The sequence below is a fragment of the Crinia signifera genome, chromosome 3 (assembly GCF_055691185.1).
Source record: "Crinia signifera chromosome 3, ASM5569118v1, whole genome shotgun sequence".
Taxonomy (NCBI): Eukaryota; Metazoa; Chordata; class Amphibia; order Anura; family Myobatrachidae; genus Crinia; species Crinia signifera.
In genome coordinates, this window is record NC_139219.1 from 321890758 (window position 1) to 321910333 (window position 19576).

The 19576-nt window shown below is 41.5% G+C and overlaps 33 non-coding genes across 33 annotated transcripts; all 33 read right to left on the reverse strand.

Annotated features, from left to right (window-relative positions):
* Nucleotides 1-50: 50 nt before the first annotated feature.
* On the reverse strand, nucleotides 51-122 carry TRNAA-CGC (transfer RNA alanine (anticodon CGC)). Its single transcript has one exon. It is a non-coding gene; the product is annotated as a tRNA-Ala (tRNA).
* A 448-nt stretch (nucleotides 123-570) lies between these two features.
* Nucleotides 571-642, reverse strand: TRNAA-UGC (transfer RNA alanine (anticodon UGC)). The gene has a single exon. It is a non-coding gene; the product is annotated as a tRNA-Ala (tRNA).
* Nucleotides 643-1090: 448 nt separating this feature from the next.
* Nucleotides 1091-1162, reverse strand: TRNAA-UGC (transfer RNA alanine (anticodon UGC)). The gene has a single exon. It is a non-coding gene; the product is annotated as a tRNA-Ala (tRNA).
* A 448-nt stretch (nucleotides 1163-1610) lies between these two features.
* On the reverse strand, nucleotides 1611-1682 carry TRNAA-UGC (transfer RNA alanine (anticodon UGC)). The gene has a single exon. It is a non-coding gene; the product is annotated as a tRNA-Ala (tRNA).
* A 448-nt stretch (nucleotides 1683-2130) lies between these two features.
* On the reverse strand, nucleotides 2131-2202 carry TRNAA-UGC (transfer RNA alanine (anticodon UGC)). Its single transcript has one exon. It is a non-coding gene; the product is annotated as a tRNA-Ala (tRNA).
* Nucleotides 2203-2650: 448 nt separating this feature from the next.
* TRNAA-UGC (transfer RNA alanine (anticodon UGC)) lies at nucleotides 2651-2722 on the reverse strand. Its single transcript has one exon. It is a non-coding gene; the product is annotated as a tRNA-Ala (tRNA).
* A 448-nt stretch (nucleotides 2723-3170) lies between these two features.
* TRNAA-CGC (transfer RNA alanine (anticodon CGC)) lies at nucleotides 3171-3242 on the reverse strand. Its single transcript has one exon. It is a non-coding gene; the product is annotated as a tRNA-Ala (tRNA).
* A 448-nt stretch (nucleotides 3243-3690) lies between these two features.
* Nucleotides 3691-3762, reverse strand: TRNAA-UGC (transfer RNA alanine (anticodon UGC)). Its single transcript has one exon. It is a non-coding gene; the product is annotated as a tRNA-Ala (tRNA).
* A 967-nt stretch (nucleotides 3763-4729) lies between these two features.
* TRNAA-UGC (transfer RNA alanine (anticodon UGC)) lies at nucleotides 4730-4801 on the reverse strand. The gene has a single exon. It is a non-coding gene; the product is annotated as a tRNA-Ala (tRNA).
* A 448-nt stretch (nucleotides 4802-5249) lies between these two features.
* On the reverse strand, nucleotides 5250-5321 carry TRNAA-UGC (transfer RNA alanine (anticodon UGC)). The gene has a single exon. It is a non-coding gene; the product is annotated as a tRNA-Ala (tRNA).
* Nucleotides 5322-5769: 448 nt separating this feature from the next.
* TRNAA-UGC (transfer RNA alanine (anticodon UGC)) lies at nucleotides 5770-5841 on the reverse strand. The gene has a single exon. It is a non-coding gene; the product is annotated as a tRNA-Ala (tRNA).
* Nucleotides 5842-6289: 448 nt separating this feature from the next.
* Nucleotides 6290-6361, reverse strand: TRNAA-UGC (transfer RNA alanine (anticodon UGC)). The gene has a single exon. It is a non-coding gene; the product is annotated as a tRNA-Ala (tRNA).
* A 448-nt stretch (nucleotides 6362-6809) lies between these two features.
* On the reverse strand, nucleotides 6810-6881 carry TRNAA-UGC (transfer RNA alanine (anticodon UGC)). The gene has a single exon. It is a non-coding gene; the product is annotated as a tRNA-Ala (tRNA).
* A 448-nt stretch (nucleotides 6882-7329) lies between these two features.
* On the reverse strand, nucleotides 7330-7401 carry TRNAA-UGC (transfer RNA alanine (anticodon UGC)). The gene has a single exon. It is a non-coding gene; the product is annotated as a tRNA-Ala (tRNA).
* Nucleotides 7402-8361: 960 nt separating this feature from the next.
* Nucleotides 8362-8433, reverse strand: TRNAA-UGC (transfer RNA alanine (anticodon UGC)). The gene has a single exon. It is a non-coding gene; the product is annotated as a tRNA-Ala (tRNA).
* Nucleotides 8434-8935: 502 nt separating this feature from the next.
* TRNAA-UGC (transfer RNA alanine (anticodon UGC)) lies at nucleotides 8936-9007 on the reverse strand. The gene has a single exon. It is a non-coding gene; the product is annotated as a tRNA-Ala (tRNA).
* Nucleotides 9008-9455: 448 nt separating this feature from the next.
* TRNAA-UGC (transfer RNA alanine (anticodon UGC)) lies at nucleotides 9456-9527 on the reverse strand. Its single transcript has one exon. It is a non-coding gene; the product is annotated as a tRNA-Ala (tRNA).
* A 448-nt stretch (nucleotides 9528-9975) lies between these two features.
* TRNAA-UGC (transfer RNA alanine (anticodon UGC)) lies at nucleotides 9976-10047 on the reverse strand. The gene has a single exon. It is a non-coding gene; the product is annotated as a tRNA-Ala (tRNA).
* Nucleotides 10048-10495: 448 nt separating this feature from the next.
* TRNAA-UGC (transfer RNA alanine (anticodon UGC)) lies at nucleotides 10496-10567 on the reverse strand. The gene has a single exon. It is a non-coding gene; the product is annotated as a tRNA-Ala (tRNA).
* A 448-nt stretch (nucleotides 10568-11015) lies between these two features.
* Nucleotides 11016-11087, reverse strand: TRNAA-CGC (transfer RNA alanine (anticodon CGC)). The gene has a single exon. It is a non-coding gene; the product is annotated as a tRNA-Ala (tRNA).
* Nucleotides 11088-11535: 448 nt separating this feature from the next.
* Nucleotides 11536-11607, reverse strand: TRNAA-UGC (transfer RNA alanine (anticodon UGC)). Its single transcript has one exon. It is a non-coding gene; the product is annotated as a tRNA-Ala (tRNA).
* A 448-nt stretch (nucleotides 11608-12055) lies between these two features.
* On the reverse strand, nucleotides 12056-12127 carry TRNAA-UGC (transfer RNA alanine (anticodon UGC)). The gene has a single exon. It is a non-coding gene; the product is annotated as a tRNA-Ala (tRNA).
* Nucleotides 12128-12575: 448 nt separating this feature from the next.
* On the reverse strand, nucleotides 12576-12647 carry TRNAA-UGC (transfer RNA alanine (anticodon UGC)). The gene has a single exon. It is a non-coding gene; the product is annotated as a tRNA-Ala (tRNA).
* A 1781-nt stretch (nucleotides 12648-14428) lies between these two features.
* TRNAA-UGC (transfer RNA alanine (anticodon UGC)) lies at nucleotides 14429-14500 on the reverse strand. Its single transcript has one exon. It is a non-coding gene; the product is annotated as a tRNA-Ala (tRNA).
* A 448-nt stretch (nucleotides 14501-14948) lies between these two features.
* Nucleotides 14949-15020, reverse strand: TRNAA-CGC (transfer RNA alanine (anticodon CGC)). Its single transcript has one exon. It is a non-coding gene; the product is annotated as a tRNA-Ala (tRNA).
* A 448-nt stretch (nucleotides 15021-15468) lies between these two features.
* Nucleotides 15469-15540, reverse strand: TRNAA-CGC (transfer RNA alanine (anticodon CGC)). The gene has a single exon. It is a non-coding gene; the product is annotated as a tRNA-Ala (tRNA).
* Nucleotides 15541-15988: 448 nt separating this feature from the next.
* TRNAA-UGC (transfer RNA alanine (anticodon UGC)) lies at nucleotides 15989-16060 on the reverse strand. The gene has a single exon. It is a non-coding gene; the product is annotated as a tRNA-Ala (tRNA).
* Nucleotides 16061-16508: 448 nt separating this feature from the next.
* On the reverse strand, nucleotides 16509-16580 carry TRNAA-UGC (transfer RNA alanine (anticodon UGC)). The gene has a single exon. It is a non-coding gene; the product is annotated as a tRNA-Ala (tRNA).
* A 448-nt stretch (nucleotides 16581-17028) lies between these two features.
* TRNAA-UGC (transfer RNA alanine (anticodon UGC)) lies at nucleotides 17029-17100 on the reverse strand. The gene has a single exon. It is a non-coding gene; the product is annotated as a tRNA-Ala (tRNA).
* A 448-nt stretch (nucleotides 17101-17548) lies between these two features.
* Nucleotides 17549-17620, reverse strand: TRNAA-UGC (transfer RNA alanine (anticodon UGC)). The gene has a single exon. It is a non-coding gene; the product is annotated as a tRNA-Ala (tRNA).
* Nucleotides 17621-18068: 448 nt separating this feature from the next.
* TRNAA-UGC (transfer RNA alanine (anticodon UGC)) lies at nucleotides 18069-18140 on the reverse strand. The gene has a single exon. It is a non-coding gene; the product is annotated as a tRNA-Ala (tRNA).
* Nucleotides 18141-18588: 448 nt separating this feature from the next.
* TRNAA-UGC (transfer RNA alanine (anticodon UGC)) lies at nucleotides 18589-18660 on the reverse strand. The gene has a single exon. It is a non-coding gene; the product is annotated as a tRNA-Ala (tRNA).
* A 448-nt stretch (nucleotides 18661-19108) lies between these two features.
* On the reverse strand, nucleotides 19109-19180 carry TRNAA-CGC (transfer RNA alanine (anticodon CGC)). Its single transcript has one exon. It is a non-coding gene; the product is annotated as a tRNA-Ala (tRNA).
* Between the last annotated feature and the right edge of the window lie 396 nt (nucleotides 19181-19576).

Below are 19576 nucleotides of genomic sequence, written 5' to 3' on the forward strand. Positions count from 1 at the left end.
TTTTGGAGAGGATGCATACAGTTAAGCAAGAATCTTGATTTTGCAAAAGATGGAGATGGCGGGGATTGAACCCGGGGCCTCATACATGCGAAGCATGCGCTCTACCACTGAGCTACATCCCCTGCGTTGAAAATGTTTCGTGAGCAACTGTAGATTTTCAGTGTACTCAGGATCTGCGGCTTTCCAGGGTTCTAATGGTGTCTCTTAGAGTATGGAGCAATGATAATCATTATAACTTGCTAGAGGTTCAAAGACACCAGAGTGTCCACATCTGATAAGGATGCAAGTTAATGCCCATTCCACACTTTAGATTGCTGTAAGTCTTAACACGAGGCTGGTTTAGTATCAGAATCTCCTATCTTATATAATGAATGGCATTGATATTGATCAAGTGTTCAAAGTAGAAGACATTTTTATATTTAGTTTGATCAGCAGTATCATACCTTGGTAGAAAGACGCACAGGATGTATGCTATGACTGCCTACTGAGCATTGCAAAATAAGGCTTTTCAAGGCGTCTCTTTTGGAGAGGATGCATACAGTTAAGCAAGAATCTTGATTTTGCAAAAGATGGAGATGCCGGGGATTAAACCCGGGGCCTCATACATGCAAAGCATGCGCTCTACCACTGAGCTACATCCCCTGCGTTGAAAACGTTTCGTGAGCAACTGTAGATTTTCAGTGTACTTAGGATCTGCGGCTTTCCAGGGTTCTAATGGTGTCTCTTAGAGTATGGAGCAATGATAATCATTATAACTTGCTAGAGGTTCAAAGACACCAGAGTGTCCACATCTGATAAGGATGCAAGTTAATGCCCATTCCACACTTTAGATTGCTGTAAGTCTTAACACGAGGCTGGTTTAGTATCAGAATCTCCTATTTTATATAATGAATGGCATTGATATTGATCAAGTGTTCAAAGTAGAGGACATTTTTATATTTAGTTTGATCAGCAGTATCATACCTTGGTAGAAAGACGCACAGGATGTATGCTATGACTGCCTACTGAGCATTGCAGAATAAGGCTTTTCAAGGCGTCTCTTTTGGAGAGGATGCATACAGTTAAGCAAGAATCTTGATTTTGCAAAAGATGGAGTTGCCGGGGATTGAACCCGGGGCCTCATACATGCAAAGCATGCGCTCTACCACTGAGCTACATCCCCTGCGTTGAAAACGTTTCGTGAGCAACTGTAGATTTTCAGTGTACTCAGGATCTGCGGCTTTCCAGGGTTCTAATGGTGTCTCTTAGAGTATGGAGCAATGATAATCATTATAACTTGCTAGAGGTTCAAAGACACCAGAGTGTCCACATCTGATAAGGATGCAAGTTAATGCCCATTCCACACTTTAGATTGCTGTAAGTCTTAACACGAGGCTGGTTTAGTATCAGAATCTCCTATCTTATATAATGCATGACATTGATATTGATCAAGTGTTCAAAGTAGAGGACATTTTTATATTTAGTTTGATCAGCAGTATCATACCTTGGTAGAAAGACGCACAGGATGTATGCTATGACTGCCTACTGAGCATTGCAGAGTAAGGCTTTTCAAGGCGTCTTTTTTGGAGAGGATGCATACAGTTAAGCAAGAATCTTGATTTTGCAAAAGATGGAGATGCCGGGGATTGAACCCGGGGCCTCATACATGCAAAGCATGCGCTCTACCACTGAGCTACATCCCCTGCGTTGAAAACGTTTCGTGAGCAACTGTAGATTTTCAGTGTACTCAGGATCTGCGGCTTTCCAGGGTTCTAATGGTGTCTCTTAGATTATGGAGCAATGATAATCATTATAACTTGCTAGAGGTTCAAAGACACCAGAGTGTCCACATCTGATAAGGATGCAAGTTAATGCCCATTCCACACTTTAGATTGCTGTAAGTCTTAACACGAGGCTGGTTTAGTATCAGAATCTCCTATCTTATATAATGAATGGCATTGATATTGATCAAGTGTTCAAAGTAGAGGACATTTTTATATTTAGTTTGATCAGCAGTATCATACCTTGGTAGAAAGACGCACAGGATGTATGCTATGACTGCCTACTGAGCATTGCAGAATAAGGCTTTTCAAGGCGTCTCTTTTGGAGAGGATGCATACAGTTAAGCAAGAATCTTGATTTTGCAAAAGATGGAGATGCCGGGGATTGAACCCGGGGCCTCATACATGCAAAGCATGCGCTCTACCACTGAGCTACATCCCCTGCGTTGAAAATGTTTCGTGAGCAACTGTAGATTTTCAGTGTACTCAGGATCTGCAACTTTCCAGGGTTCTAATGGTGTCTCTTAGAGTATGGAGCAATGATAATCATTATAACTTGCTAGAGGTTCAAAGACACCAGAGTGTCCACATCTGATAAGGATGCAAGTTAATGCCCATTCCACACTTTAGATTGCTGTAAGTCTTAACACGAGGCTGGTTTAGTATCAGAATCTCCTATCTTATATAATGAATGGCATTGATATTCATCAAGTGTTCAAAGTAGAGGACATTTTTATATTTAGTTTGATCAGCAGTATCATACCTTGGTAGAAAGACGCACAGGATGTATGCTATGACTGCCTACTGAGCATTGCAGAATAAGGCTTTTCAAGGCGTCTGTTTTGAAAAGGATGCATACAGTTAAGCAAGAATCTTGATTTTGCTAAAGATGGAGATGCCGGGGATTGAACCCGGGGCCTCATACATGCAAAGCATGCGCTCTACCACTGAGCTACATCCCCTGTGTTGAAAACATTTCGTGAGCAACTGTAGATTTTCAGTGTACTCAGGATCTGCAACTTTCCAGGGTTCTAATGGTGTCTCTTAGAGTATGGAGCAATGATAATCATTATAACTTGCTAGAGGTTCAAAGACACCAGAGTGTCCACATCTGATAAGGATGCAAGTTAATGCCCATTCCACACTTTAGATTGCTGTAAGTCTTAACACGAGGCTGGTTTAGTATCAGAATCTCCTATCTTATATAATGAATGGCATTGATATTGATCAAGTGTTCAAAGTAGAGGACATTTTTATATTTAGTTTGATCAGCAGTATCATACCTTGGTAGAAAGACGCACAGGATGTATGCTATGACTGCCTACTGAGCATTGCAGAATAAGGCTTTTCAAGGCGTCTCTTTTGGAGAGGATGCATACAGTTAAGCAAGAATCTTGATTTTGCAAAAGATGGAGATGCCGGGGATTGAACCCGGGGCCTCATACATGCGAAGCATGCGCTCTACCACTGAGCTACATCCCCTGCGTTGAAAATGTTTCGTGAGCAACTGTAGATTTTCAGTGTACTCAGGATCTGCGGCTTTCCAGGGTTCTAATGGTGTCTCTTAGAGTATGGAGCAATGATAATCATTATAACTTGCTAGAGGTTCAAAGACACCAGAGTGTCCACATCTGATAAGGATGCAAGTTAATGCCCATTCCACACTTTAGATTGCTGTAAGTCTTAACACGAGGCTGGTTTAGTATCAGAATCTCCTATCTTATATAATGAATGGCATTGATATTGATCAAGTGTTCAAAGTAGAAGACATTTTTATATTTAGTTTGATCAGCAGTATCATACCTTGGTAGAAAGACGCACAGGATGTATGCTATGACTGCCTACTGAGCATTGCAAAATAAGGCTTTTCAAGGCGTCTCTTTTGGAGAGGATGCATACAGTTAAGCAAGAATCTTGATTTTGCAAAAGATGGAGATGCTGGGGATTGAACCCAGGGCCTCATACATGCAAAGCATGCGCTCTACCACTGAGCTACATCCCCTGCGTTGAAAACATTTCGTGAGCAACTGTAGATTTTCAGTGTACTCAGGATCTGCAACTTTCCAGGGTTCTAATGGTGTCTCTTAGAGTATGGAGCAATGATAATCATTATAACTTGCTAGAGGTTCAAAGACACCAGAGTGTCCACATCTGATAAGGATGCAAGTTAATGCCCATTCCACACTTTAGATTGCTGTAAGTCTTAACACGAGGCTGGTTTAGTATCAGAATCTCCTATCTTATATAATGAATGGCATTGATATTGATCAAGTGTTCAAAGTAGAGGACATTTTTATATTTAGTTTGATCAGCAGTATCATACCTTGGTAGAAAGACGCACAGGATGTATGCTATGACTGCCTACTGAGCATTGCAGAATAAGGCTTTTCAAGGCGTCTCTTTTGGAGAGGATGCATACAGTTAAGCAAGAATCTTGATTTTGCAAAAGATGGAGATGCCGGGGATTGAACCCGGGGCCTCATACATGCAAAGCATGCGCTCTACCACTGAGCTACATCCCGTGCGTTGAAAACGTTTCGTGAGCAACTGTAGATTTTCAGTGTACTCAGGATCTGCAACTTTCCAGGGTTCTAATGGTGTCTCTTAGAGTATGGAGCAATGATAATCATTATAACTTGCTAGAGGTTCAAAGACACCAGAGTGTCCACATCTGATAAGGATGCAAGTTAATGCCCATTCCACACTTTAGATTGCTGTAAGTCTTAACACGAGGCTGGTTTAGTATCAGAATCTTCTATCTTATATAATGAATGGCATTGATATTGATCAAGTGTTCAAAGTAGAGGACATTTTTATATTTAGTTTGATCAGCAGTATCATACCTTGGTAGAAAGACGCACAGGATGTATGCTATGACTGCCTACTGAGCATTGCAGAATAAGGCTTTTCAAGGCGTCTCTTTTGGAGAGGATGCATACAGTTAGGAAGAATCTTGATTTTGCAAAAGATGGAGATGCCGGGGATTGAACCCGGGGCCTCATACATGCAAAGCATGCGCTCTACCACTGAGCTACATCCCCTGCGTTGAACATGTTTCGTGAGCAACTGTAGATTTTCAGTGTACTCAGGATCTGCAACTTTCCAGGGTTCTAATGGTGTCTCTTAGAGTATGGAGCAATGATAATCATTATAACTTGCTAGAGGTTCAAAGACACCAGAGTGTCCACATCTGATAAGGATGCAAGTTAATGCCCATTCCACACTTTAGACTGCTGTAAGTCTTAACACGAGGCTGGTTTAGTATCAAAATCTCCTATCTTATATAATGAATGGCATTGATATTGATCAAGTGTTCAAAGTAGAGGACATTTTTATATTTATTTTGTTCAGCAGTATCATACCTTGGTAGAAAGATGCACAGGATGTATGCTATGACTGCCTACTGAGCATTGCAGAGTAAGGATTTTCAAGGCGTCTCTTTTGGAGAGGATGCATACAGTTAAGCAAGAATCTTGATTTTGCAAAAGATGGGTATGCCAGGGATTGAACCTGGGGCCTCATACATGCAAAGCATGCGCTCTACCACTGAGCTACATCCCCTGCGTGGAAAACGTTTCGAGAGCAACTGTAGATTTTCAGTGTACTCAGGATCTGCAACTTTCCAGGGTTCTAATGGTGTCTCTTAGAGTATGGAGCAATGATAATCATTATAACTTGCTAGAGGTTCAAAGACACCAGAGTGTCCACATCTGATAAGGATGCAAGTTAATGCCCATTCCACACTTTAGATTGCTGTAAATCTTAACACGAGGCTGGTTTAGTATCAGAATCTCCTATCTTATATAATGAATGGCATTGATATTGATCAAGTGTTCAAAGTAGAGGACATTTTTATATTTAGTTTGATCAGCAGTATCATACCTTGGTAGAAAGATGCACAGGATGTATGCTATGACTGCCTACTGAGCATTGCAGAATAAGGCTTTTCAAGGCGTCTCTTTTGGAGAGGATGCATACAGTTAAGCAAGAATCTTGATTTTGCAAAAGATGGAGATGCCGAGGATTGAACCCGGGGCCTCATACATGCAAAGCATGCGCTCTACCACTGAGCTACATCCCCTGCGTTGAAAACATTTTGTGAGCAACTGTAGATTTTCAGTGTACTCAGGATCTGCAACTTTCCAGGGTTCTAATGGTGTCTCTTAGAGTATGGAGCAATGATAATCATTATAACTTGCTAGAGGTTCAAAGACACCAGAGTGTCCACATCTGATAAGGATGCAAGTTAATGCCCATTCCACACTTTAGATTGCTGTAAGTCTTAACACGAGGCTGGTTTAGTATCAGAATCTCCTATCTTATATAATGAATGGCATTGATATTGATCAAGTGTTCAAAGTAGAGGACATTTTTATATTTAGTTTGATCAGCAGTATCATACCTTGGTAGAAAGACGCACAGGATGTATGCTATGACTGCCTACTGAGCATTGCAGAGTAAGGATTTTCAAGGCGTCTCTTTTGGAGAGGATGCATACAGTTAAGCAAGAATCTTGATTTTGCAAAAGATGGAGATGCCGGGGATTGAACCCGGGGCCTCATACATGCAAAGCATGCGCTCTACCACTGAGCTACATCCCCTGCGTTGAAAACGTTTCGTGAGCAACTGTAGATTTTCAGTGTACTCAGGATCTGCAACTTTCCAGGGTTCTAATGGTGTCTCTTAGAGTATGGAGCAATGATAATCATTATAACTTGCTAGAGGTTCAAAGACATCAGAGTGTCCACATCTGATAAGGATGCAAGTTAATGCCCATTCCACACTTTAGATTGCTGTAAGTCTTAACACGAGGCTGGTTGAGTATCAGAATCTCCTATTTTATATAATGCATGACATTGATATTGATCAAGTGTTCAAAGTAGAGGACATTTTTATATTTAGTTTGATCAGCAGTATCATACCTTGGTAGAAAGACGCACAGGATGTATGCTATGACTGCCTACTGAGCATTGCAGAATAAGGCTTTTCAAGGCGTCTTTTTTGGAGAGGATGCATACAGTTAAGCAAGAATCTTGATTTTGCAAAAGATGGAGATGCCGGGGATTAAACCCGGGGCCTCATACATGCAAAGCATGCGCTCTACCACGGAGCTACATCCCCTGCGTTGAAAACGTTTCGTGAGCAACTGTAGATTTTCAGTGTACTTAGGATCTGCGGCTTTCCAGGGTTCTAATGGTGTCTCTTAGAGTATGGAGCAATGATAATCATTATAACTTGCTAGAGGTTCAAAGACACCAGAGTGTCCACATCTGATAAGGATGCAAGTTAATGCCCATTCCACACTTTAGATTGCTGTAAGTCTTAACACGAGGCTGGTTTAGTATCAGAATCTCCTATTTTATATAATGAATGGCATTGATATTGATCAAGTGTTCAAAGTAGAGGACATTTTTATATTTAGTTTGATCAGCAGTATCATACCTTGGTAGAAAGACGCACAGGATGTATGCTATGACTGCCTACTGAGCATTGCAGAATAAGGCTTTTCAAGGCGTCTCTTTTGGAGAGGATGCATACAGTTAAGCAAGAATCTTGATTTTGCAAAAGATGGAGATGCCGGGGATTGAACCCGGGGCCTCATACATGCAAAGCATGCGCTCTACCACTGAGCTACATCCCCTGCGTTGAAAACGTTTCGTGAGCAACTGTAGATTTTCAGTGTACTCAGGATCTGCGGCTTTCCAGGGTTCTAATGGTGTCTCTTAGAGTATGGAGCAATGATAATCATTATAACTTGCTAGAGGTTCAAAGACACCAGAGTGTCCACATCTGATAAGGATGCAAGTTAATGCCCATTCCACACTTTAGATTGCTGTAAGTCTTAACACGAGGCTGGTTTAGTATCAGAATCTCCTATCTTATATAATGAATGGCATTGATATTGATCAAGTGTTCAAAGTAGAGGACATTTTTATATTTAGTTTGATCAGCAGTATCATACCTTGGTAGAAAGACGCACAGGATGTATGCTATGACTGCCTACTGAGCATTGCAGAATAAGGCTTTTCAAGGCGTCTCTTTTGGAGAAGATGCATACAGTTAAGCAAGAATCTTGATTTTGCAAAAGATGGAGATGCCGGGGATTGAACCCGGGGCCTCATACATGCAAAGCATGCGCTGAGCTACATCCCCTGCGTTGAAAATGTTTCGTGAGCAACTGTAGATTTTCAGTGTACTCAGGATCTGCAACTTTCCAGGGTTCTAATGGTGTCTCTTAGAGTATGGAGCAATGATAATCATTATAACTTGCTAGAGGTTCAAAGACACCAGAGTGTCCACATCTGATAAGGATGCAAGTTAATGCCCATTCCACACTTTAGATTGCTGTAAGTCTTAACACGAGGCTGGTTTAGTATCAGAATCTCCTATTTTATATAATGAATGGCATTGATATTGATCAAGTGTTCAAAGTAGAGGACATTTTTATATTTAGTTTGATCAGCAGTATCATACCTTGGTAGAAAGACGCACAGGATGTATGCTATGACTGCCTACTGAGCATTGCAGAATAAGGCTTTTCAAGGCTTCTCTTTTGGAGAGGATGCATACAGTTAAGCAAGAATCTTGATTTTGCTAAAGATGGAGATGCCAGGGATTGAACCCGGGGCCTCATACATGCAAAGCATGCGCTCTACCACTGAGCTACATCCCCTACATTGAAAAGTTTCTTGAGCAAAACATTATGGGGGAAATATACTAAGATGTGAGTTGTGTTTCACATTGAATGTTGCTATGGGCAACCTATCAGAAACTACTTCTCATTTTTTTAACACCTACTAGAAGAAAATAGATAGTATCTGCCTGGTTGTCCATAGCAACATCCCTTGTGAAATACAACTCACATCTTAGTAAATTTCCCTCTATATGTTTTATATCAAATTCCAAACCCATCCTCCTGTCTGCCCAATGTATTTAAAGATATCTTTTGTTCTTAAGTAATTAGTTTTGTTAAATTATTCGATTGTAATTAAACTTTGCTCATTAATTTAAAGTGCAATCATTCATATTTTTCATTCTTAAATTACTTTTGTTAAATTATTCAATTGTAATTAAACTTTGTTCATCAATTTAGAGTGCAATCATTCATTTGTTGGTCTCTTGCTCTTTTGTAGAGGATACATACAGTTAAGTAAGAATCTTAACTTTGCAAAAGGTGGAGACGCCGGGGATTGAACCCGGGGCCTCATACATGCAAAGCATGCGCTCTACCACTGAGCTACATCCCCTGCGTTGAAAACGTTTCGTGAGCAACTGTAGATTTTCAGTGTACTCAGGATCTGCGGCTTTCCAGGGTTCTAATGGTGTCTCTTAGAGTATGGAGCAATGATAATCATTATAACTTGCTAGAGGTTCAAAGACACCAGAGTGTCCACATCTGATAAGGATGCAAGTTAATGCCCATTCCACACTTTAGATTGCTGTAAGTCTTAACACGAGGCTGGTTTAGTATCAGAATCTCCTATCTTATATAATGAATGGCATTGATATTGATCAAGTGTTCAAAGTAGAGGACATTTTTATATTTAGTTTCATCAGCAGTATCATACCTTGGTAGAAAGACGCACAGGATGTATGCTATGACTGCCTACTGAGCATTGCAGAATAAGGCTTTTCAAGGCGTCTGTTTTGAAAAGGATGCATACAGTTAAGCAAGAATCTTGATTTTGCTAAAGATGGAGATGCCGGGGATTGAACCCGGGGCCTCATACATGCAAAGCATGCGCTCTACCACTGAGCTACATCCCCTGCGTTGAAAACATTTTGTGAGCAACTGTAGATTTTCAGTGTACTCAGGATCTGCAACTTTCCAGGGTTCTAATGGTGTCTCTTAGAGTATGGAGCAATGATAATCATTATAACTTGCTAGAGGTTCAAAGACACCAGAGTGTCCACATCTGATAAGGATGCAAGTTAATGCCCATTCCACACTTTAGATTGCTGTAAGTCTTAACACGAGGCTGGTTTAGTATCAGAATCTCCTATCTTATATAATGAATGGCATTGATATTGATCAAGTGTTCAAAGTAGAGGACATTTTTATATTTAGTTTCATCAGCAGTATCATACCTTGGTAGAAAGACGCACAGGATGTATGCTATGACTGCCTACTGAGCATTGCAGAATAAGGCTTTTCAAGGCGTCTCTTTTGGAGAGGATGCATACAGTTAAGCAAGAATCTTGATTTTGCAAAAGATGGAGATGCCGGGGATTGAACCCGGGGCCTCATACATGCAAAGCATGCGCTCTACCACTGAGCTACATCCCCTGCGTTGAAAATGTTTCGTGAGCAACTGTAGATTTTCAGTGTACTCAGGATCTGCAACTTTCCAGGGTTCTAATGGTGTCTCTTAGAGTATGGAGCAATGATAATCATTATAACTTGCTAGAGGTTCAAAGACACCAGAGTTTCCACATCTGATAAGGATGCAAGTTAATGCCCATTCCACACTTTAGATTGCTGTAAGTCTTAACACGAGGCTGGTTTAGTATCAGAATCTCCTATCTTATATAATGAATGGCATTGATATTGATCAAGTGTTCAAAGTAGAGGACATTTTTATATTTAGTTTGATCAGCAGTATCATACCTTGGTAGAATGACGCACAGGATGTATGCTATGACTGCCTACTGAGCATTGCAGAATAAGGCTTTTCAAGGCGTCTGTTTTGAAAAGGATGCATACAGTTAAGCAAGAATCTTGATTTTGCTAAAGATGGAGATGCCGGGGATTGAACCCGGGGCCTCATACATGCAAAGCATGCGCTCTACCACTGAGCTACATCCCCTGCGTTGAAAACATTTTGTGAGCAACTGTAGATTTTCAGTGTACTCAGGATCTGCAACTTTCCAGGGTTCTAATGGTGTCTCTTAGAGTATGGAGCAATGATAATCATTATAACTTGCTAGAGGTTCAAAGACACCAGAGTGTCCACATCTGATAAGGATGCAAGTTAATGCCCATTCCACACTTTAGATTGCTGTAAGTCTTAACACGAGGCTGGTTTAGTATCAGAATCTCCTATCTTATATAATGAATGGCATTGATATTGATCAAGTGTTCAAAGTAGAGGACATTTTTATATTTAGTTTGATCAGCAGTATCATACCTTGGTAGAAAGACGCACAGGATGTATGCTATGACTGCCTACTGAGCATTGCAGAATAAGGCTTTTCAAGGCGTCTCTTTTGGAGAGGATGCATACAGTTAAGCAAGAATCTTGATTTTGCAAAAGATGGAGATGCCGGGGATTGAACCCGGGGCCTCATACATGCGAAGCATGCGCTCTACCACTGAGCTACATCCCCTGCGTTGAAAATGTTTCGTGAGCAACTGTAGATTTTTAGTGTACTCAGGATCTGCGGCTTTCCAGGGTTCTAATGGTGTCTCTTAGAGTATGGAGCAATGATAATCATTATAACTTGCTAGAGGTTCAAAGACACCAGAGTGTCCACATCTGATAAGGATGCAAGTTAATGCCCATTCCACACTTTAGATTGCTGTAAGTCTTAACACGAGGCTGGTTTAGTATCAGAATCTCCTATCTTATATAATGAATGGCATTGATATTGATCAAGTGTTCAAAGTAGAGGACATTTTTATATTTAGTTTGATCAGCAGTATCATACCTTGGTAGAAAGACGCACAGGATGTATGCTATGACTGCCTACTGAGCATTGCAGAATAAGGCTTTTCAAGGCGTCTCTTTTGGAGAGGATGCATACAGTTAAGCAAGAATCTTGATTTTGCAAAAGATGGAGATGCCGGGGATTGAACCCAGGGCCTCATACATGCAAAGCATGCGCTCTACCACTGAGCTACATCCCCTGCGTTGAAAACATTTCGTGAGCAACTGTAGATTTTCAGTGTACTTAGGATCTGCGGCTTTCCAGGGTTCTAATGGTGTCTCTTAGAGTATGGAGCAATGATAATCATTATAACTTGCTAGAGGTTCAAAGACACCAGAGTGTCCACATCTGATAAGGATGCAAGTTAATGCCCATTCCACACTTTAGATTGCTGTAAGTCTTAACACGAGGCTGGTTTAGTATCAGAATCTCCTATTTTATATAATGAATGGCATTGATATTGATCAAGTGTTCAAAGTAGAGGACATTTTTATATTTAGTTTGATCAGCAGTATCATACCTTGGTAGAAAGACGCACAGAATGTATGCTATGACTGCCTACTGAGCATTGCAGAATAAGGCTTTTCAAGGCGTCTCTTTTGGAGAGGATGCATACAGTTAAGCAAGAATCTTGATTTTGCAAAAGATGGAGATGCCGGGGATTGAACCCGGGGCCTCATACATGCAAAGCATGCGCTCTACCACTGAGCTACATCCCCTGCGTTGAAAACGTTTCGTGAGCAACTGTAGATTTTCAGTGTACTTAGGATCTGCGGCTTTCCAGGGTTCTAATGGTGTCTCTTAGAGTATGGAGCAATGATAATCATTATAACTTGCTAGAGGTTCAAAGACACCAGAGTGTCCACATCTGATAAGGATGCAAGTTAATGCCCATTCCACACTTTAGATTGCTGTAAGTCTTAACACGAGGCTGGTTTAGTATCAGAATCTCCTATTTTATATAATGAATGGCATTGATATTGATCAAGTGTTCAAAGTAGAGGACATTTTTATATTTAGTTTGATCAGCAGTATCATACCTTGGTAGAAAGACGCACAGGATGTATGCTATGACTGCCTACTGAGCATTGCAGAATAAGGCTTTTCAAGGCGTCTCTTTTGGAGAGGATGCATACAGTTAAGCAAGAATCTTGATTTTGCAAAAGATGGAGATGCCGGGGATTGAACCCGGGGCCTCATACATGCAAAGCATGCGCTCTACCACTGAGCTACATCCCCTGCGTTGAAAATGTTTCGTGAGCAACTGTAGATTTTCAGTGTACTCAGGATCTGCAACTTTCCAGGGTTCTAATGGTGTCTCTTAGAGTATGGAGCAATGATAATCATTATAACTTGCTAGAGGTTCAAAGACACCAGAGTTTCCACATCTGATAAGGATGCAAGTTAATGCCCATTCCACACTTTAGATTGCTGTAAGTCTTAACACGAGGCTGGTTTAGTATCAGAATCTCCTATCTTATATAATGAATGGCATTGATATTGATCAAGTGTTCAAAGTAGTAGTAGTAGTAGTAGTACGTTTATTTATAAGGCGCCACAAAGTGTCCGCAGCGCCGTACATAGCAAAAAAAAAAAAAAAAAATTACAAGGTAACGTACAGGGTGTGTAGAAAGATACAGTATAAATAGCGGTATAGCTGGTAGAACTAAAATCAGCATCAGTTCAGAAGTAGGTGTCAAAATAGTCAAGGAGACCGAAGATGAAGTAGAGGAAGGGAAGAACAGGACAGGAGCACAGGTGAGGTAATATGGTAGGGTGAGTACGTGAGGAAGGAGGGCCCTGCTCATAAGAGTTAACATACTAAAAATAGGTGGGTGGACGAACGAAATACAATAGGATAAGTAGGAACGGAGGGGAACGGAGGCAGGATAGGAGGATCAAAAGAGGTTAGGAGGAGGGATAGGCTAGTCGAAAAAAGTGGGTTTTGAGGGAGCGCTTGAAGGAGGTAAGGGAATCAGATAGCCTGATGGGTGGCGGGAGGTTGTTCCAGTGCAGGGGGGCAGCGCGAGAGAAATCTTGGACACGGGAGTGGGAGGAGGTGATTAGGTGAGAGGTCAGTCGGCGGTCAGCGATGGAGCGAAGAGGACGGGAGGGAGTGTGGATAGAGATCAGTGAAGAGAGGTAGGGAGCTGTGGAGGAGGAGAGAGCCTTGTAGGTGGTGGTGAGGAGTTTAAAGAGAACTCGGAAAGGAATGGGGAGCCAGTGAAGAGATAAACAGAGGGGGGAGGCGGAGGTAGAGCGGTGGGAGAGGAAGATGAGCCTAGCAGCAGCGTTAAGAATGGATTGGAGAGGTGCGAGGCGGGTGAGAGGTAGCCCAGAGAGAAGGATGTTGCAGTAGTCAAGGCGGGAGATGACAAGAGAGTGAATGAGAATTTTGATCGCGTCAGTGGAGAGGAATGGTCTGATGCGTGAGATGTTGCGTAGGTGAAAGCGGCAAGACTGTGAGAGAGCACGAATGTGGGGGGTGAAAGAGAGGGAGGAGTCAATGATGACACCGAGGCAGCGCGTTTGGTCGGTGGACGTGATCTCAGTTTCACCAATGCTGATGGAGATAGTGGGAGAAGAGGGGATGTTCGGGGGATGGAAGATTAGAAGTTCAGTTTTAGCCATGTTTAGTTTCAGGAAGCGTTGGGTCATCCAGGCTGAGATGGCCGTGAGGCATTCGGAGACCTTGGACAGAAGTGATGGGGATAAGTCGGGGGAGGAGAGATAGATTAGGGTATCATCAGCATAAAGGTAATAATGAAAACCATAGGAGCTGATGAGGGTGCCCAGAGAGGTGGTGTAGAGGGAGAAGAGGAGAGGGCCAAGGACTGACCCTTGGGGAAAGTAGAGGACATTTTTATATTTAGTTTGATCAGCAGTATCATACCTTGGTAGAATGACGCACAGGATGTATGCTATGACTGCCTACTGAGCATTGCAGAATAAGGCTTTTCAAGGCGTCTGTTTTGAAAAGGATGCATACAGTTAAGCAAGAATCTTGATTTTGCTAAAGATGGAGATGCCGGGGATTGAACCCGGGGCCTCATACATGCAAAGCATGCGCTCTACCACTGAGCTACATCCCCTGCGTTGAAAACATTTTGTGAGCAACTGTAGATTTTCAGTGTACTCAGGATCTGCAACTTTCCAGGGTTCTAATGGTGTCTCTTAGAGTATGGAGCAATGATAATCATTATAACTTGCTAGAGGTTCAAAGACACCAGAGTGCCCACATCTGATGAGGATGGAAGATAATGCCCATTCCACACTTTAGATTGCTGTAAGTCTTAACACGAGGCTGGTTTAGTATCAGAATCTCCTATCTTATATAATGAATGGCATTGATATTGATCAAGTGTTCAAAGTAGAGGACATTTTTATATTTAGTTTGATCAGCAGTATCATACCTTGGTAGAAAGACGCACAGGATGTATGCTATGACTGCCTACTGAGCATTGCAGAATAAGGCTTTTCAAGGCGTCTCTTTTGGAGAGGATGCATACAGTTAAGCAAGAATCTTGACTTTGCAAAAGGTGGAGATGCCGGGGATTGAACCCGGGGCCTCATACATGCGAAGCATGCGCTCTACCACTGAGCTACATCCCCTGCGTTGAAAATGTTTCGTGAGCAACTGTAGATTTTCAGTGTACTCGGGATCTGCGACTTTCCAGGGTTCTTATGGTGTCTCTTAGAGTATGGAGCAATGATAATCATTATAACTTGCTAGAGGTTCAAAGACACCAGAGTGCCCACATCTGATGAGGATGGAAGATAATGCCCATTCCACACTTTAGATTGCTGTAAGTCTTAACACGAGGCTGGTTTAGTATCAGAATCTCCTATCTTATATAATGAATGGCATTGATATTGATCAAGTGTTCAAAGTAGAGGACATTTTTATATTTAGTTTGATCAGCAGTATCATACCTTGGTAGAAAGACGCACAGGATGTATGCTATGACTGCCTACTGAGCATTGCAGAATAAGGCTTTTCAAGGCGTCTCTTTTGGAGAGGATGCATACAGTTAAGCAAGAATCTTGATTTTGCAAAAGATGGAGATGCCGGGGATTGAACCCGGGGCCTCATACATGCGAAGCATGCGCTCTACCACTGAGCTACATCCCCTGCGTTGAAAATGTTTTGTGAGCAACTGTAGATTTTCAGTGTACTCAGGATCTGCGACTTTCCAGGGTTCTAATGGTGTCTCTTAGAGTATGGAGCAATGATAATCATTATAACTTGCTAGAGGTTCAAAGACACCAGAGTGTCCACATCTGATAAGGATGCAAGTTAATGCTCATTCCACACTTTAGATTGCTGTAAGTCTTAACACGAGGCTGGTTTAGTATCAGAATCTCCTATCTTATATAATGAATGGCATTGATATTGATCAAGTGTTCAAAGTAGAGAACATTTTTATATTTAGTTTGATCAGCAGTATCATACCTTGGTAGAAAGACGCACAGGATGTATGCTATGACTGCCTACTGAGCATTGCAGAATAAGGCTTTTCAAGGCGTCTCTTTTGGAGAGGATGCATACAGTTAAGCAAGAATCTTGATTTTGCAAAAGATGGAGATGCCGGGGATTGAACCCAGGGCCTCATACATGCAAAGCATGCGCTCTACCACTGAGCTACATCCCCTGCGTTGAAAATGTTTCGTGAGCAACTGTAGATTTTCAGTGTACTCAGGATCTGCGACTTTCCAGGGTTCTAATGGTGTCTCTTAGAGTATGGAGCAATGATAATCATTATAACTTGCTAGAGGTTCAAAGACACCAGAGTGTCCACATCTGATAAGGATGCAAGTTAATGCCCATTCCACACTTTAGATTGCTGTAAGTCTTAACACGAGGCTGGTTTAGTATCAGAATCTCCTATCTTATATAATGAATGGCATTGATATTGATCAAGTGTTCAAAGTAGAGGACATTTTTATATTTAGTTTGATCAGCAGTATCATACCTTGGTAGAAAGACGCACAGGATGTATGCTATGACTGCCTACTGAGCATTGCAGAGTAAGGATTTTCAAGGCGTCTCTTTTGGAGAGGATGCATACAGTTAAGCAAGAATCTTGATTTTGCAAAAGATGGAGATGCCGGGGATTGAACCCGGGGCCTCATACATGCAAAGCATGCGCTCTACCACTGAGCTACATCCCCTGCGTTGAAAACGTTTCGTGAGCAACTGTAGATTTTCAGTGTACTCAGGATCTGCAACTTTCCAGGGTTCTAATGGTGTCTCTTAGAGTATGGAGCAATGATAATCATTATAACTTGCTAGAGGTTCAAAGACACCAGAGTGTCCACATCTGATAAGGATGCAAGTTAATGCCCATTCCACACTTTAGATTGCTGTAAGTCTTAACACGAGGCTGGTTTAGTATCAGAATCTCCTATCTTATATAATGCATGACATTGATATTGATCAAGTGTTCAAAGTAGAGGACATTTTTATATTTAGTTTGATCAGCAGTATCATACCTTGGTAGAAAGACGCACAGGATGTATGCTATGACTGCCTACTGAGCATTGCAGAATAAGGCTTTTCAAGGCGTCTCTTTTGGAGAGGATGCATACAGTTAAGCAAGAATCTTGATTTTGCAAACGATGAAGATGCCGGGGATTGAACCCGGGGCCTCATACATGCAAAGCATGCGCTCTACCACTGAGCTACATCCCCTGCGTTGAAAACGTTTCGTGAGCAACTGTAGATTTTCAGTGTACTCAGGATCTGCGGCTTTCCAGGGTTCTAATGGTGTCTCTTAGAGTATGGAGCAATGATAATCATTATAACTTGCTAGAGGTTCAAAGACACCAGAGTGTCCACATCTGATAAGGATGCAAGTTAATGCCCATTCCACACTTTAGATTGCTGTAAGTCTTAACACGAGGCTGGTTTAGTATCAGAATCTCCTATCTTATATAATGAATGGCATTGATATTGATCAAGTGTTCAAAGTAGAGGACATTTTTATATTTAGTTTCATCAGCAGTATCATACCTTGGTAGAAAGACGCACAGGATGTATGCTATGACTGCCTACTGAGCATTGCAGAATAAGGCTTTTCAAGGCGTCTGTTTTGAAAAGGATGCATACAGTTAAGCAAGAATCTTGATTTTGCTAAAGATGGAGATGCCGGGGATTGAACCCGGGGCCTCATACATGCAAAGCATGCGCTCTACCACTGAGCTACATCCCCTGCGTTGAAAACATTTTGTGAGCAACTGTAGATTTTCAGTGTACTCAGGATCTGCAACTTTCCAGGGTTCTAATGGTGTCTCTTAGAGTATGGAGCAATGATAATCATTATAACTTGCTAGAGGTTCAAAGACACCAGAGTGTCCACATCTGATAAGGATGCAAGTTAATGCCCATTCCACACTTTAGATTGCTGTAAGTCTTAACACGAGGCTGGTTTAGTATCAGAATCTCCTATCTTATATAATGAATGGCATTGATATTGATCAAGTGTTCAAAGTAGAGGACATTTTTATATTTAGTTTCATCAGCAGTATCATACCTTGGTAGAAAGACGCACAGGATGTATGCTATGACTGCCTACTGAGCATTGCAGAATAAGGCTTTTCAAGGCGTCTCTTTTGGAGAGGATGCATACAGTTAAGCAAGAATCTTGATTTTGCAAAAGATGGAGATGCCGGGGATTGAACCCGGGGCCTCATACATGCAAAGCATGCGCTCTACCACTGAGCTACATCCCCTGCGTTGAAAATGTTTCGTGAGCAACTGTAGATTTTCAGTGTACTCAGGATCTGCAACTTTCCAGGGTTCTAATGGTGTCTCTTAGAGTATGGAGCAATGATAATCATTATAACTTGCTAGAGGTTCAAAGACACCAGAGTTTCCACATCTGATAAGGATGCAAGTTAATGCCCATTCCACACTTTAGATTGCTGTAAGTCTTAACACGAGGCTGGTTTAGTATCAGAATCTCCTATCTTATATAATGAATGGCATTGATATTGATCAAGTGTTCAAAGTAGAGGACATTTTTATATTTAGTTTGATCAGCAGTATCATACCTTGGTAGAATGACGCACAGGATGTATGCTATGACTGCCTACTGAGCATTGCAGAATAAGGCTTTTCAAGGCGTCTGTTTTGAAAAGGATGCATACAGTTAAGCAAGAATCTTGATTTTGCTAAAGATGGAGATGCCGGGGATTGAACCCGGGGCCTCATACATGCAAAGCATGCGCTCTACCACTGAGCTACATCCCCTGCGTTGAAAACATTTTGTGAGCAACTGTAGATTTTCAGTGTACTCAGGATCTGCAACTTTCCAGGGTTCTAATGGTGTCTCTTAGAGTATGGAGCAATGATAATCATTATAACTTGCTAGAGGTTCAAAGACACCAGAGTGTCCACATCTGATAAGGATGCAAGTTAATGCCCATTCCACACTTTAGATTGCTGTAAGTCTTAACACGAGGCTGGTTTAGTATCAGAATCTTCTATCTTATATAATGAATGGCATTGATATTGATCAAGTGTTCAAAGTAGAGGACATTTTTATATTTAGTTTGATCAGCAGTATCATACCTTGGTAGAAAGACGCACAGGATGTATGCTATGACTGCCTACTGAGCATTGCAGAATAAGGCTTTTCAAGGCGTCTCTTTTGGAGAGGATGCATACAGTTAAGCAAGAATCTTGATTTTGCAAAAGATGGAGATGCCGGGGATTGAACCCGGGGCCTCATACATGCGAAGCATGCGCTCTACCACTGAGCTACATCCCCTGCGTTGAAAATGTTTTGTGAGCAACTGTAGATTTTTAGTGTACTCAGGATCTGCGGCTTTCCAGGGTTCTAATGGTGTCTCTTAGAGTATGGAGCAATGATAATCATTATAACTTGCTAGAGGTTCAAAGACACCAGAGTGTCCACATCTGATAAGGATGCAAGTTAATGCCCATTCCACACTTTAGATTGCTGTAAGTCTTAACACGAGGCTGGTTTAGTATCAGAATCTCCTATCTTATATAATGAATGGCATTGATATTGATCAAGTGTTCAAAGTAGAGGACATTTTTATATTTAGTTTGATCAGCAGTATCATACCTTGGTAGAAAGACGCACAGGATGTATGCTATGACTGCCTACTGAGCATTGCAGAATAAGGCTTTTCAAGGCGTC